Source organism: Hydra vulgaris, chromosome 06 (assembly GCF_038396675.1).
Source record: "Hydra vulgaris chromosome 06, alternate assembly HydraT2T_AEP".
Taxonomy (NCBI): domain Eukaryota; kingdom Metazoa; phylum Cnidaria; class Hydrozoa; order Anthoathecata; family Hydridae; genus Hydra; species Hydra vulgaris.
The window spans coordinates 49,651,411-49,668,276 of NC_088925.1; the positions used below are offsets into that span (position 1 = coordinate 49,651,411).

General features: G+C 30.3%; 1 long non-coding RNA gene across 1 annotated transcript; it reads left to right on the forward strand.

The window, feature by feature from the left end:
- Nucleotides 1-12,310: 12,310 nt before the first annotated feature.
- LOC136081064 (uncharacterized) lies at nucleotides 12,311-13,883 on the forward strand. The gene is made up of 5 exons (XR_010638855.1): nucleotides 12,311-12,459; nucleotides 12,594-12,697; nucleotides 12,891-12,992; nucleotides 13,171-13,364; nucleotides 13,495-13,883. It is a non-coding gene; the product is annotated as an uncharacterized LOC136081064 (long non-coding RNA).
- The last annotated feature ends 2,983 nt before the right edge of the window (nucleotides 13,884-16,866 follow it).

Genomic DNA, 16,866 nt, shown 5'->3' on the forward strand with positions numbered 1-16,866 from the left:
TCCCAGTCAAGTTTTTGAAAACTAATACGTTTAACCAATTCCTTAAAAGACTTATATGACTTACTATTAACTGCTTCATCTGATATAGAAGGAAAAGCTGATTTCTTTAAGGATATAGAATAATCTGATCGTCGTGCTTTGGGAATAAGCAAACATGAAGAAGAGCATTGCGATGAAAAGCTTTTAACTGGAAGATTTAATGTAGGTAGTGAACCAGGCTTGAGACTAGTTTTAATTGGATTGACAATTAACATGTTAGCCTCGTAATGTTTTTCGCAAATAAACAATATATTTGTTTTATTTGGGTCTTTAGGCTTTCGTCAATTACTCTATCTTTAGTTATAATGTGTATAAGTTTTTTCCTCCATTCTTTGTTGAAATCATCATCGGTGGATGGTATCTTAAAAAGTGAAACACATTTATTTCTTCGAGAAGTACCACAACCGAAAATGGAACAAAAAATAGCACCAGGCATTTGCAAATACCAAGGATAAATCAACAACCTTTTTGTAAATAACATTCTAAACGAGTCTTTGTTTACAAACAGTGTGCACTAGTTAGTAGACTGGGTTCTAAAAAAACGCTAACAATAAGATAAACAAAAGCGCTTTTCAACTGGCCAGACTATGTATATTATGACTATGGTAAATGTAAGCGTTGGCTTTGAACCAATTTTTTCTTCTTTTAAAAAACAACACAAAAACAAATTCACTTTAGTTTTTAATGTCTTAAAATCTTTGAAGTTTTGGTATCAAATGAAAAAAGGTTTTATTTTTATTTCAAAAGAGATATATTGAAAATATAAAAAAATTTATCTTCAAAATGCTACTACAAGTAGTCAATCACATTTAGTTTATTTATAAACTAGAAACATTTTATTAAGGGTGTATATAACAAAACTAACTATGAGATATAATGGTTGTAATAAACCACTTTCTTTATTTGAACAGTAGCATCAAAATAGTGAATATAGCTTTTGTAAAGTTTATAACAAACTTGACTTATTTTCGTTATCACACAATTTTAGCTGATAATTTTTTTTTTGCTAGTTTAACAACTTACGAAAGGTTTGCCTATTACCAAACAGGTTTAGTTATCTTTTTAAAATCTCTTTTAATTTGGTGCAATTTTTAAAAATGAGAACTAATTAATATATTGGAATACAAAACTAAGGAGGCATTCTTACAGTGCTCCCGTAAGTTCATACGGTCTCATCGCAGTGTTAGTTCACGTGTCCTTCTTTACCAATGTCGCTTATTGGGCTAGAGCCGGCGTAGAGCCTCGGACCTCTTGGTTTTGAGCCAGAATTCCAACCACTTAGTTAGGTTCTTCAGCTTCAAAGCAGGTTAGTCAAAACAAAAAAGTTTATAGCATCAGTTTTTTGAGATGTAAAAGGGTAAAAAAAAGGACCCGGTGTACAGAAGAAAAAATCATTTTTCATCTAAGCAATGTACGTGTTTACATAAGTTTTGATGATGATTAAACTGAATCAATTAAAGTACAAATTGCTTAAACACTCATCATGTTCTATAGATTTGACTCGCTCTGACATTACCACTTCAGAAACTTGATACGATTTTTGTGGAAAGTGTTTTTTGTCGAATGAAGAAGCTATTGCAGACGTATAAGGCTGTCAAAAATCGGGAAAATGCCTGCCCGGGTACCCGTCGAACAATCGGGGGTGGGTACCCGTTAAAAAATATTTTTTTTTTTATAAAAGCAGTTCTTTTTAATGTATATCTAAATTTTATTTTACTTTAAGAGTCCGGGTTACACAAGTCTCAATTACGGTTTAAAAACACTAGCAAATCCACTGTTTCGGGCACATCGTTAATTCACCGCATGCCGAACAATCCAAAAATTGCATTCTGATGGTAATTAAGTTACTGGTATGCACATGTACTTGCGCATGGTGTTTTCTCACCAAAAATTTAAGATAATTACATTGTGAGTCAGTGGCGATTCCAAAAAGTAAGATGCAAGCTTATTCAAGTGTTCAAATCATTTGTCAACTCTACACAGCAATGCCAGTTCATTAAACACGTTCTCTTTTTTTAATTTTGGTTCCAATGGCAGCAGTGCGTTTGTCTGGTTTTAAAAACAACAGACAACAGTGGATAGACTTACGACAAAGAAGGACATTTCTAACCAGATGCCATGGTTGTTACTTGTTTCAATCGCTTTAGAATTGGTATAATGACTTGCACAAGCAATTAGTTTTTATCTGTCATTTGCAGAGTTGACGCATTTCTTTTGCTGTAAAATTTCGATCAGCTAACGTAACTTCACTAATTACTTTAACATACCCAACATAAGACTCCATCAATTAGAGCAGTCTATGATAACTACCAATAATTTTTTGTCATCACAACATTTTGGTGCAGCTTTTTTGTTACGCAGCTCCTGCATTGCTAACTTACTTTGCCTGAAGTGTACCGCAAATCACCTTGCAACCCGAAACGTATTTACAATTTCTGAAAGTTTCAGACCAGCTCCGGTTGCTTATAGTAACGTGTGAGCAAACAGTGCTGATCCGGCCATCTATCAAAAAAGTGAATTGCTAGATTTATATTTAAGCCGTTATCATGGACTGTAGCAGCAACTTTTTTAACAGGAATTCCACAGTCGTCAGCATAATCCTGCAAATGAATACTTATATTTTCTCCAGTAAACAGTTAGGTAAATTCTCGTGCCAGCAAAATTGCGGAATCCAGCTCCAACTCCGTGTTTATCCAATGCGCAGATACACACATATACGCAACTTTTTGATTATTAGTCCACATTAGTCAGTTATAAAAGTTACGAAAAAAACTTTATCTAATTTTATTTTCAGAGACTTAATTGCACAATCGTACTTTTGTTTTAATTAGTATTGTGATAGTCGAACGAGCTTTAACAACAGGATCTGTTTTTTTATTAACTACAAAGACGCAAATAAAGCTTATATTTTATCTGTGAGTTCAGTAATGCATATAAAAAAGCATTTCTAAAACAAGAAAAATGAATCAAGCTCAAAAACTTACAAAGTCCATGGGTTTCACAAGACATCATCAAATTTTCAAAGAGAAAACAAAAACTCTATGAAAAATAATTAGAAAAAAATACAAAAGTTATAAAAACCTTTTAAAAAAATTTAAAAAACGAATTTTTTACAAAATAATATTGGTAATAATAAAAGAAATATGTAATGGTAATAAAAGAAGTAATAGGAAAAAAAATATTGATCTAGGTAATATCCTGCCAAAACATTTAAATACCGATAACAAAAACATTGTTATTAGTAATTAAAAAAACATTACTGAAAGCTTTAATAATTGTTTTATAAATGTCGGAAGGATACTACCCGAGCAGCGCAACTTAGTATGCCCAACGTTGGCCCAACTTACTTCTGTTAGTTGGGCCAACGATGCGTTTTGGTAGGCCGTAAGTTGGCGTCGTGCTGGAATATGGTTGGCTGCCCATCGTGCCTATGTTGGCGTAATATACACTCAACATTGTTGGCGCAACGTTGGCCCACTCATGTTTTTGAAATAGTTAGTGCAACGTTGGCACACTCATGGTTTTAAATAGTTGGCGCAACGTTGGCATAACGCATTTTGTAGGATGTTAACTAAACATTGGCGCACCGTTGGTTTGAGTTTGTTGGCGTAACAAAGTTTTAAGGTTGGAGCCGCGTTGGCATATGATCGGCCGCCTATCGGGCCTATGTTGGCATTGCTCATACTCAATGTAGTTGGCAATGCGTCGGCCCACTGTTAGTTTTATATAGTATGCGCGTTTGTGAATTTAAACGTTGGCCTTTGATGTCAAGCATTGTTTCAATGTTCGCGCAACGCTGTTAGCAACGCGTTGTTTGCCGGATGGGTATATTAAAGTTAATAAATTTGTTGGTTTCTAGTTTAATGTTTATTCGTTTTAAAATCTATGTAAACTTTTATACATATACAAAAAGATAATAAACTATATATATGAAACTGAAATCGTTATAATGATATGTGCCTTTTCCTCCTCCCTCCATCACGATCTTTTGCAAAACGAAACCATGCTTTAATAGCACAAGCAATCTCAGCATCCGTTCCGCGACATGTTGTAGGATTACGCCGAACAGCATCTAAATAAAATAAGATATGAAAGTGTTAACTATCGACTCGTTTACTTTTATTTTATATAAAACACTAAATCTTATAAACACAAATTATAAAAAAATATTAATAAAAAAACGTCAACATTAAGATGAAATAATGACCTTTTAAAACAAAACAAAAATAACGCACTATTAATAATTTGACAAAGCTTACTATTGCTAAAGGCATATCCCCCCCCCCCCCTTTCCTTTCCAATTACAAACAACTGCTATTTTGTTTGAAATCAACCGTTTCATTACATTTCTTCTGGAATCAGTGATATTTGTTCCGCCACACTGACCTAAATAGCGTGTCTAAGTGGAAAAAACAATTTAAAAAGACATTATTTACTATGTAATAAATTTAAAGTAACTTAAATATGTGAACCAAATAATTATAACAAATATCATACAAGCTTTCCTTGGAGGTCATTGTAAAGGCAATCTGTTTCTAATTTTTTTAATTGTTCCATTGATGTAACAGGAAGCCCAAACTCATCAAAACTTGTTTCTATGGCATAGACTATGCTGCCACGCTGCTGTTGTGCTATTAATTGTTGCAGAAGCAAAGTTATAGTTTGATTATTTTGTTTAATCTCTTCTAATAATATTAGTTGTCGACAATCATTTCCTAAATGTGAAAAAATATATATATATTTTAAATACGCATAATAAAAATATAATAATAAAATCTTTATATTAAGTTCATATGAACAAACAAACAAATTCATCATTTGCTAATGCATAAATATATGAAACACACCTCCAACATGACGATTAACCAAATCAGGTGATAACTGTTCTACTTGCAATGCTCTAGTAAACATTGGCGTTAATATTGATGATGATATTGTAGTTTGGTTGTCTATTTAAATACTTAAACTTAATTTGGTTCATTATTTTTACAAGCACACATATGCAAACATGCAGCTTGCAAACTATAATTTAAACTTTAAAAATTGTAAAACTATCAAGTTAAAAAAAACTGTAAACTAACCATCTTTACTAAAAGATAAATCGTTTAAAAATGATGACGAGGAAGAGCAGATAGCTGATGATGAATTTTGAAGAGACTCATTTTGAATTTCTAAGCATAAATAATGCATTATAAACATATTAGTAATGTCAAATATTTATTAAAACAACATGTGGTATAATATAAAAACATATTTCATTTTTTTAAACGTCATTAATGGCCAATTATAATCATTAACGTTAAGAATGTTGGCAGATCATTGATGATCCGTAAAAATATACTTTATAAATTGCAAAAATCTTACCGAATTGCAACTGAGGAGGAGGAGGAGTAGGAAACTTCAGGTTTTCGGTTGAAATTGAAATAGATAACTTCTTCCCATTTTCAGATTTTGTATAATCAGAATCAGAATCACTTGATTCATTCCATGAAATTGGTAATGACCTAAATAAATTTTTAACCCTTTTCATTTGAGAGACTAATGTGTTATTGGTTTATTATGTTTTGGTGTTCATTTTATCTATTGATAAAATAAATTTAAATTTTATATTAACTATAGATGAAATGAACACCACAACATAGCTTATTATTAAAATAGCATGATTTGTAACATCACAAAACTATTAACTGAAATATTAAAATAAATTGAATTTAGAATAACAAAATTAACCTTTTCGCTATATGTATATATATATATATATATATATATATATATATATATATATATATATATATATATATATATATACATATATATATATATAATAAAAATTTAATTTCTAATAATGAAAATATATTATTTATAATCTTTAATATACAATTTCTCTATAATCAGGAATAAAAAGTCATTCAATAGTCTCAATCAATCTTAGAAAAATCTTATTGGAAAAGGCGTCGCGATGTTAACGAAATTGTCGATATGTATCTCGAAGAAAGCCTTGAGAGTAGTCATAATGTTATTGTAGATACTGTATATAGTGATAATATACCTTTTGATCCAGTTTATACGGAAGAGTTGGTGAAATCGGACAACTTGATGGTTGACGCAACAAGTATATGCAGTTCAGAAGATGATATTTTTTCTTCCGAATCAAAATCTTCCGATGATGATGTATCAGATGAACAATTAATACCACTTTTGAGAGAATGGGCAATAAGTTGTAACATACCAGTGACTCATTTTTCACAATTGTTGCAACTTCTTCATCCTTTTCACAAATTCTTGCCTCTTGATGCCCGCACTATATTAAAGACTCCACGAAAAATAAAAATAAATCATTTAGAAGATGGTAGTCAATATTGCCACGTTGGGGTCAAAGAGAACTTAGTGAAATTGTTCCATTGCAAAAGAATTGAATTGTTTGTCAAATAGCTCTATACCTCTTTTGATTAACATTGATGGTTTACCTATTTACAAAAGCTCTACTTATCAATTCTGGCCTATACTTGGAATTGTGAAAGGTTCTACTAGTGAGGGACCATTTACTATTGGTATCTATGGCGGTAATAAAAACCCTGCAAGTGTTACAGAATTTTTAAATAACTTTATTTCTGAAATTAAAGTTCTTGAAAGAGAAGGTTTTTTAATTGAAAATCGTTTGTTCCAAGTTACAATTTCAAATTTTGTTTGTGACGCACCAGCTCGAGCTTTTTTAAAATGCATTAAATCGCATTCAGGTTATAATTCATGTGAGCGCTGCATCCAGAAAGGTGAATGGGTTGACGGAAAATTATTTTACCGGAAGTTAATGCACTGTTGCGTACAGATTTATCTTTTGACAAAATGTTTTATCCTGCACATCATCATGCTGCCAGTCCACTAAAAGAGCTGAATTTTGGAATGGTTAGCAGATTTAATCTTGACTACATGCATCTTGTGTGTCTTGGAGTGATGCGCCGGCTTTTAACTATGTGGAAAAAAGGACCTTTGAAAAGTAGACTTTCTGCAAAGCTGACCACTCAACTATCTGAGCGTTTGTGTAATTTTCGGTTGATGATACCAAAAGAATTTAGTCGCAAGCCACGATCTTTACATGAGTAATCGTTGGAAGGATCGTTGGAAGGCCACTGAATTTCGTCAGTTTTTGCTATATACTGGGCCAGTTGTGCTTATAGGCATTTTAAACGATACTATGTATCAACATTTCTTGTTTTTATGTATTTATGTATCAACATTTATTGTTTTCTACAGCGATGTATTGCTGCTTGAGTACAAACCTTTGTTATCACTATGCTGCGTATTCTTGTAAACTTCTTATGCAATTTGTAGAATTTGCTCCTTCATTGTATGGGAAAGGCATTTTAGTTTATAATGTTCATAATTTAATCCACATTGTTGATGATGTTTTAATATTTGGAGCTTTAGGTTCAGTGAGCACATTTCCTTTTAAAAACTACCTTGGAAAATTAAAAAAACTAGTCCATCATTCAAAGTTGCCCTTACTGCAAATCATATGTCGTCTGTCTGAACATGAGCATTTAATACCTACTATGGCTACTAAAAATAAAATTGAGCTAAAATATATCCATGAAGAGGGGCCCATTCCTTTTGAGTTTATCAATGCTAATTGTATTCAATATAAAAAATTGCAGTTTGATAACATTTTTATATGCGTGTCTAAAAGTGATTCATTTTTTTTGCACAAAAATGGTCGCATTATTTGGATAAAAAACATTTTGAAGATTGACAATGATATTACTATTGTTTATCAACAGTTTTTAACAAAGTCTTTATTGTACGAACTGCCACCCTTTACATCTAGCGATTTGGGTATATATTCTTTATCTAGACCAGATCCAAATTTAAAGTGCACTCATTACACCCAAATTGCTAAAAAATGTGTTGGATTGTGGTATAAAGAAGGTCAGTTGGCTTGCATTCCATTTGCTCATAGGTTTTGAATGTTTAATCCTCGCATAATATAAGCACATAAAATATAAATGTAAAAGTTTTGATAAATGTGAAAATAACCAAATAAATTTTAAAGTTCATTTAGTTTTTATTTATAATTTTCTAATAAAAAATTTAGTTTACAACCTAAAATAAATTATTTAAAAGTAATTACAACAGCAGTGCACTGTTGTAATCCGTGGTATTTATAATTATGACTACCACTGCTACCCACACCTTTTTTATTACTTTTCTAGGAAGAATGATTACATCTGTTGGTCCAACTGCAAATATAGTATATATTTAGTTATATATAGTTAGTGCAACTGTATTAACGCAGTTGAACTAACTATAGTAATATAGAGTTGTCCCAACAGCAAATACAAAGCAGTTTGTCAAAGTCAACTAACGCTTTTTGCGATAAGTCCAATAGCGAATCTAACACAGTTGCGCCAATTGCGTTAGATGCCAACTAACGAAAATTATGGTTGGTCTAACAGTAAATCAAATGCATTTATGCCGACTAACGCAAAAAATGGTTGGTCCAACAATCAATCGAGTGCATTTGCGCCAACAAATGCAAAATATGGTTGGGCCTACAGCAAATCAAACACAGTTGCGCCAACTAAGTCAACTTATTGTTGGCCCAACAACAAACTGAATGATGTTGTGCCAACTAACGCAAAACAACGTTGGCCCAACAGCAAATCCAATGTAGTTGCGAAAAATTCTTAAATATTATTTGTGAGTTTGAAGCCTTTAACTCAATTTGTGCAACTAAAACTTGGTGCTCACCTTGACTCAAATCTCCAACAATCTGGTTTTAATCCAATTATTTTAGAGCGAAGCAATAATAAGCGTAGAGTTTCGAGAAGCGAGGAGTTTCAGCGTGGAGGAGGAGTTCTTTTTTTCGTGAAATCTTTTGCGTAACATTCGACGCGATACGAGTGTTTCTGATGTAAATAATGAGATTTAAACAATTGAACCGATCAACAAGAAATCAAAAAACCTGTTAATAAGCTGTTGCTACGAAAAGTTTTGCAATTTTTTACAAAAAAACATATTAGAGAAAACTAATCTAGAAAAAAAAAAGTTGTCTTATTGGAGATTTTAATCTAAACTGTTTTGATTATTACGAAAATGAAAACATTAAAAATTTCTACTACAACTTATTTGAAATGGGAACAATACCGATAATCAACCGACCCAAGCAGCCAGTATTGTTGGGCTGACAGCATTCTGCGTTAGTTGGCCGAACTGAATTGGATTTGCAGTTGTGCCAACAGCATTTTGTTTAAGTTGGCCGAACTGCATTAGATTTGCTATTGGGCCGATTGCATATTGCTTTAGTTGGCGCAACTGCATTGCATTTGCAGTAGGATCAACTACATTTTGCGTAAGTTAGCGCAACTGCATTGGATTTGTAATTGGGTCTACTGCACTTTGCATTAGTTGGAGAAACTACATTAGAATCAATGGATTTGCAGTTGGACCAACTACATTTTGCAATAGTGGCCATTGAATTTATGTTAGGCTAGCTTTATTTTGTGTTAGTTGGCGCAACTGCATTGGATTTGCAGTAGGTTTAACAGCATTTTGTGTTAGTTGGCGCCACTATATTGGATTTCCATTTCGCTTACAGCTTTTGGTATTATTAAGTTTAACTGTGTTGATTTGGCATATATATATATATATATATATATATATATATATATATATATATATATATATATATATATATATATATATATATATATATATATATATATATATATATATATATATATATATATATATATATATATATTTCTCCAACAGTCTGAACATTAACAGTAGTAATTACAAGATTTAAGTAATTCTGGTCCAGAATGCAAATTTGAATAATCATATTAAATTACTTTTTCATCTTAAACACATATAGTGTCTATGATATAAGTTGATTAATGTCAAAAAAATGCAAAGTATAAAAGCTGCTAACCTAATGATTTTAATAATTATTTTATTACATATCAACAATTTTTTTGACATCACGACTCTTTTTCCAATGTAATTTTTCTTTAGTTATCAAAACAGACATTTTAAAAACTATTAAATGACTTTTGATGCCTGAATATAGAGAAATATATATTTAATAAATATATTTAAAATGATACATAATGTAATTTTATTATTTAAAAACACTGATCATTTATCCTTTATTATTAAAAAATTCAACAAATTTTAAAGAGAAAACAATAGTAGGGATGCCTCCTCTACCGGGTTGCACAGGAGTCTCCCGAATTTCGATATCAACTCCCGTCTCCCGGAAGTAATTTAAAAAAACATCGAAATTTCCCGGAATGCGAAAATGTTCTAAAATTTTATATTTTTTGCAGATAATGTTACACGTTAGTACGTGTTTTGCTAGAGAATCTAGCAAAACACGTTCTAACAAGATGGTTATCATTACTTCCAGCACTGGAAAGAATACTTCTGGTATGGTTTGCGTTACGGTCATATTTTTTATCAAAGGGAGAAGTAGAATGCCACAAAGTAATATGGGATGCATTTCAAGATGACGAAACTGAGTCCATTCCTTAATTGTATTGCTGTTTCGTACATAATGTTATGCAGTTCTTGCAAAGTGGTGTACTAACTTTACTACAAAGGTGTACTATACAATGGTGTACTAACTTTAGAGTTGGATCAAACTACTAGTTCCGAGTTACATGAAATTATGGTCGTAAAAAGAAAGAAAATTGCAGATCGCAAACAGGACAAATTTTATGGACATGCTGCTGCTCAATTCCTGAAAAGAATACCACAAGTGTTAAAAAACAAAAATTTGAAAGAGACGTTGATGAATTCAACAGCTACTGCTTAAATTACTTAGATAAATGGTACAACTTCTAGAATTCAGAATTTCAACGCATGAGTTGAAATTCTGAATTCTAGAAGCACTTTATGAGCATCTAAACTTTGAACGAACCAGTGGTCTGGAGCTTATTTGACCAACTAGCAGTCAAGTTTTGTATTGATGTAGATCAAAATAAATACTATGAAGACTACTGTGTTCTGCTTTATGTCCAAACAGCGCTGGTAGAGACCAACACGAATGTAGTGGATTGATGGAGTATCTTTTTTACAAAACTCGCAGAAAAAAAGTGCGGTGAGGGTGGCGAACTTTTCAAAGTAGTATCCTTCGTATTCTCCATACCTGTTTCAAAATTCTTCATTTGAACAAACTTTCAGTGCGATGAATTCTTTGTGGTCTAAAGAATAAAATCGTCTTGGACCTCGTTTCTTGCGAGCTGAGCTGCAGGTGTGTGAAAATATAAAGTACAAATGTTCACAGTTTTATGACTTCTTAATAAAGAAACCCAAATTGTTGGCTGCTGCAAGATTTGATCAGAAATATACTTTTAAACGCAAGTAGTTTTTATGTTTTAATGACAGTACTGAAACCCTATTGTAATCATTGTAATAACGTTATTCAATCAAGTACACAGGCATTGTTGTATTCCATATAATATAAATAAAATATAATGGCCAGCCCCCAAAACCATCAACAGAGCCTCGCTCACCGCTCGTCATGGCCCGCCCAATCCGATCTCCCGGATTTAATCTAGCTTGAAGTGGCAACCCTAAACAATATAAGTGGTTAAGATAAGATAAAGCATGGCTAAAATCACGCGTATCAAAACCTATGATTTAAACAAAATGTTTAAACCAAAGGTTTAATAAATGTAACAACTTAAGTTATTAATTTTAAATACGTTTATCATTTGCTAAAGAACAAAATATTATCTTTAAAAAATGTTTAAATGTAGTTTTAAATTAAAAAATAATGTAAATGTAATTTACAATATTTTTGTTACTTTATTTAAGTTACTTTCTAGATGTTAGATAATAAAATAAAAATTATTGTAGTTTTCATTATTAATTTTATTTTAAATTTTAACGGGTAATCGTTAAAATTATATTTAATTATAATTAATAACACTCTTTTTAACAATTACAAATTAATTAAGAGAGTGTAAAAATTATAAAAAAAACCTATTAACTCAAAAAAAAATGTTAATATTTTAGCATTTTTTCATGACGATTTGATTATTAGGTTTTTAACTATTTAAAGCTGTTTAGCGGTTTTTCACATTAGGTTTCTTGGTGCCTGAGTCGCTATGCAACATGGTTTTTCACATGCCAATTTAAAAAAAAGTTAGGTAGTTTAAAGTTTTAAATGACATCTTTAAAGAGTTTATTAGACATTTCCTAGTTTATTGTGTACACGGTGCAGTTAAGCCGATTTATAAGTTATTCGAATTCTTTCATTTGGAATTAGCATGATTTTGTCAGCGTATTATGTTTGAACAAGTGTTTTAGATGCTATATTTTTTATTGCATTATAGTTTAATAATATGATCTGTTCTGTTTCGATTTCAAACTCAAACCTGCAGTTTCCTGCTCCTCCTCATCCTCAGTTGCAGTCCGGTTAGGTTTTTTAATGATTGAAATTTATTTATTAATTATTATATCATATTTCGTTTTAGAGAATGTTTACTAACTAATATATTTATAATGCATTACATCTATATAAATATTTACTATATTTGAAAATTCTATAGTTTGTGCATTGAAATTCAAAATGGGCATCAATCTATTGAATCTACTATCTGCTCTCCTTCGTCATTATCTATAGTTGATATATCTAATACTTTTAGTAAAGAAGGTTAATTTACAGTTTCTTAAAATTTTTTTACTGTTACATTACATTAATAAGACTACAATATTGTAAATATAATTTTACCTTTGTAAAATTTTAAATAATATGTTTGAAAACTGTGTGTGTTTGTGTAAATGTGTGATTGTAAAAGTTTACTAAATCAAATTATGTTATATATACAAATACTTTGTGCAAATAGATAAATCAACTGCACTACCATCATCTAAACCAACACCAATGCTTGCTAGAGCATTGCAAGTGGACCAATTATCACCTGATTTGGTTAATCACCGTATTGAAGGTGCATTAAATTTATTTATGCGTTAAAAAACAAAATGAATTTGTTTGCTTGTTGTAACTTAATGTGACATAAGATGTAAAAGAAAAACTTTTGTTTTTATATACTACTATTTTTATTAAAGTATTATTTTATGTATTTTGTTAAAATATATACACGTTTTATTTTTCTTTACATTTAGTGATTGATCGTCGACACCTAATATTATTAGAAGAATCAAACAGGGCTACCAAACTATTGTTTTGCTTCTGCAACAATTATTATCTTAACAGCAGCGTGAAATTATAGAAACAAGTTTCGACGATTTTTGGCTGCCTGTTTCCTCAATGGAACAGTTAAAAAAAAAATTGAAATGGATTGTCTTGACAATGAAATGTAAGGAAAGCTTGTAAGATAATGTATTTGTTGTAATTGTTTGGTTCACCAAATATTTTGGTTCAAGTTACTTTAAATTTATTTCATAGTAAATTATATCTTTTAAAAGAGTTTTTTATTTTTAATTAAGACACGTTATTTGGGTCAGTGTGGAGAAACAGCTGTTTCTGAATCGATAAGAAATATAATGAAGCGGCTGATGACAAATAGGATTGCAGTTGGTTGTAATTGGAAAAGAAAAGGGGGGAAATATGCTTTTAACAATAGCAAACTTTGCCAAATTATAAATAGTGCACTTTTTTTGTGTTAAACCAGGAATTGGCAACCCTCGGCTCACGAGCCGTATGCAGTTTTTTTATCCGAACTGTGTGGCTCTTCAACCTGTCCGAGTTTTATATTTAAATGATATCGAATATCATTGAATATTAATAATACGCACATTCATCATCCTTACGGCTCTTTAGTAAGGTTTTTTCCCTGTGTAAAACAATCATTATTTATTCTTACTGTAGATTTACTCTTACCGTTATTGATACTTTTAGTACAAATATAAAATAATAATTCTTTTTTAGATTACAAGATTAGAAGTTGTTTGAAACGTTAAATTAAATAAATGTGAAATGATTGTAAATCAGTTTATTATCACCTAACCAATATTTGATTTTATTTAAATGCTGTTCGACGTAACCCTTTAAAATGCCGTGGTACGGATGCCGATGTAGCAAGTGCAGTTAAAGCATTGCTTCGCTTTGAACCCTAAAAATTTATTAAAACTTTATTAACTTAAAACATAGCGCCAACCTACGGCCAAGCAAAGCACTTCGGTGAGCCAACAAACACAAAAACGTTGGGCTAATGTTGTGCCTACTAAGTTGTGCTGCTCGGGGACCGACTAGAGTTACAAACTTCTCATCGTCATTAATTGACAATATCTTAACTATTTTTTTTTTCAATAAATCACTAAATAGGGAATAATTATAACTGACTTCACCGATCATTTTCCTATATTTTTTTCTATAAGCGTAGATTCTAAACGATCGAACAAGAAAAAAGTAACAAAAAAAAAGTAATAAAAAAATAACAAAAGTTTGATCTCTTTTAAAGAGCATCTTTCACTAATAGACTAGAACCATATAAATTTTGATTCTAATATAAACACTATCTACAGTATCTTTTTTAAAACATTCTATGAAGTCTATGAGGTAAGTTTTTCATTGTGTAAAATAATTCCAAAAACACAAGAAATATTTTCTCCTTGGATTTCTAAAGGCTTCAAAAAATCTTTAAAAATCAAGCAAAAACTAAACGTTAAGTGCTTAAAATCTAAATCAGAAAAATATAAAATAAATTATCAAAGCTTCAAAAGCTTAAAAAAAAAAATACTATTTTGACATACTCAACAAAAAAGTTATCTAGCAGCATTCCAAATATAAAAGATAAACATGTTAATGATGTACAAATTCTAAGTAACTCAAAAATGAAGTTTACTGAATTGACTTGTGACAAGTTTGATGATGCTTTTTAAATCATTAAAACAAAATAAGGCCACAGAATCTGATGGCGTTAATGGAAATACTATAATCGACTCTTACAATATTATCAAAAACATTCTTTATAAAGTATTTAGAGCACCTATCATTCAAGGATCTTTTCCAGATCATCTGAAAATAGCAAAGATAATTCCTGTTTTCAAGACCGGTGATCATACTAATATAAATAACTACTATTTAAATTCTTCCATTTTTCTCAAAAATTATCGAGAGAATAATGTATAACTGAGTTTATACATATCTTATTGACAATAAACTGTTTTTGAGTACCAATTTGGGTTTAAAAGGAGTAATTCAACTGAGCACGCTATCCTCCAACTTACACGCAATATATCAAAATCTTTTAAAAAATTTCAACTTACATTAGGAGTGTTAATAGACCTTTCCAAGGCTTTTGACATAGTCGATCACGAGATTTTATTTAAAAAGTTCTTATGGTATTTAAAACTTCTTATGGTATAGAAGATAAAAGATAAAATATTTGGTATAAAAGCTATTTAACAAATCACAAACAATATGTTTGCAATGAAAACTCTGACTCTCAGGTATTAATTAATATTACATGTGGTGTTCTATACTTGGACCACTTCTATTTTTAATATATATCAATCTTAATATATTAAGATTGAACATTTATAAATGTTCAAACTTATCAACCATATTCTTTGCAGATGACACATACTTTTTTTATCTTATGAAAATACAATTACACTTTTTAATAACACGACAAACGAGCTTTAAAAAGTTTCTAATTGGTTCAAAATAAATAAGTTGTCTCTAATGTTTAGAGTCTATACATTGATAAAACCAAGGACGTTTTTTTTCGTCCTTGCACGCATATCTTGGCTTTTAAACTTATTGTTTAAAAGCCAAGATACGCGTGTTTGCAGTTGTTATAAAAAACAATAGCCAAACAATAGGAAACATTTGCGTTACGTGGAAATATTTTTAAATGATTATACATCAAAATGACAACCATCTCATCTATCCATTTAAATAAAAAAACTTTATTATGCAAAGTATTGTATATTTTACTATTTTGTTAAAAATTATTTTATCTATTCAATTACCCTTGTATAACTCCTGCATAACTATATAACAAAATGTTTTTAAATCATATGATTATTCTAGAACTCTACTTGTAAAAAAAAAATTCAAATACTAAAAAATATCAAAAGTTGTGAGGCAAAAAACAATTTGATTTCCGTCAAAAATTAGAAGTTTAAATCTTTGAGAAAATAGAAAACTAAAAGTGTAGGGGAGTAATGGTTGCCAACAATCTCTAATTTAATGTTTAAATGATCTATGATATGACCTACAACGCGTAGAAAATTCTTTTTACTTTACAATACTCGTTTTAGTATATCACATATTGCATTTTTACAAAAATTTTATTTTTGACATTAAAGTTTTTTTACAAATAAGTTATTATTAAACAAAGCTTTCAAACCAATTAAAATATTTACTATCACATGAGACATTCTTAATTTCATAAAATGCATTTATGTTTTCCAGAAGTTAGTGTTTTAAGGGTAATAAAATGTTTACTAAAAGAAGTTTGCATAGCAAAAATGTCGGCTAAATGTCGGTTTATTTTTTAAAACTATTTTCAAAATTGGCGGCTCCTTTGATCTATAACAAAGCGTTAAACGTCTATTTAAACGCCCTTGATAAAACTAAATGGAGACTTTTTTATTCACGCTCAAAAAAATAAAAATATTTATTAAAAGAGAGAAAGTTGTAAAATTTTTAGGAGTGTTTATTGATGGAAATAAATCCTGGAGAAATCACATTGACAGTACCTCTACAAAAGTTGCGAAATCTATTGGTATTATATATAAAGCAAGAGACATATATTAAACAAATAACAATCAACCCAGTTATACTATTTCTTTGTTAATTGCCACATTAATTATGCAAGTATCGTATGGGGTAGCAATAATAAAACAAAA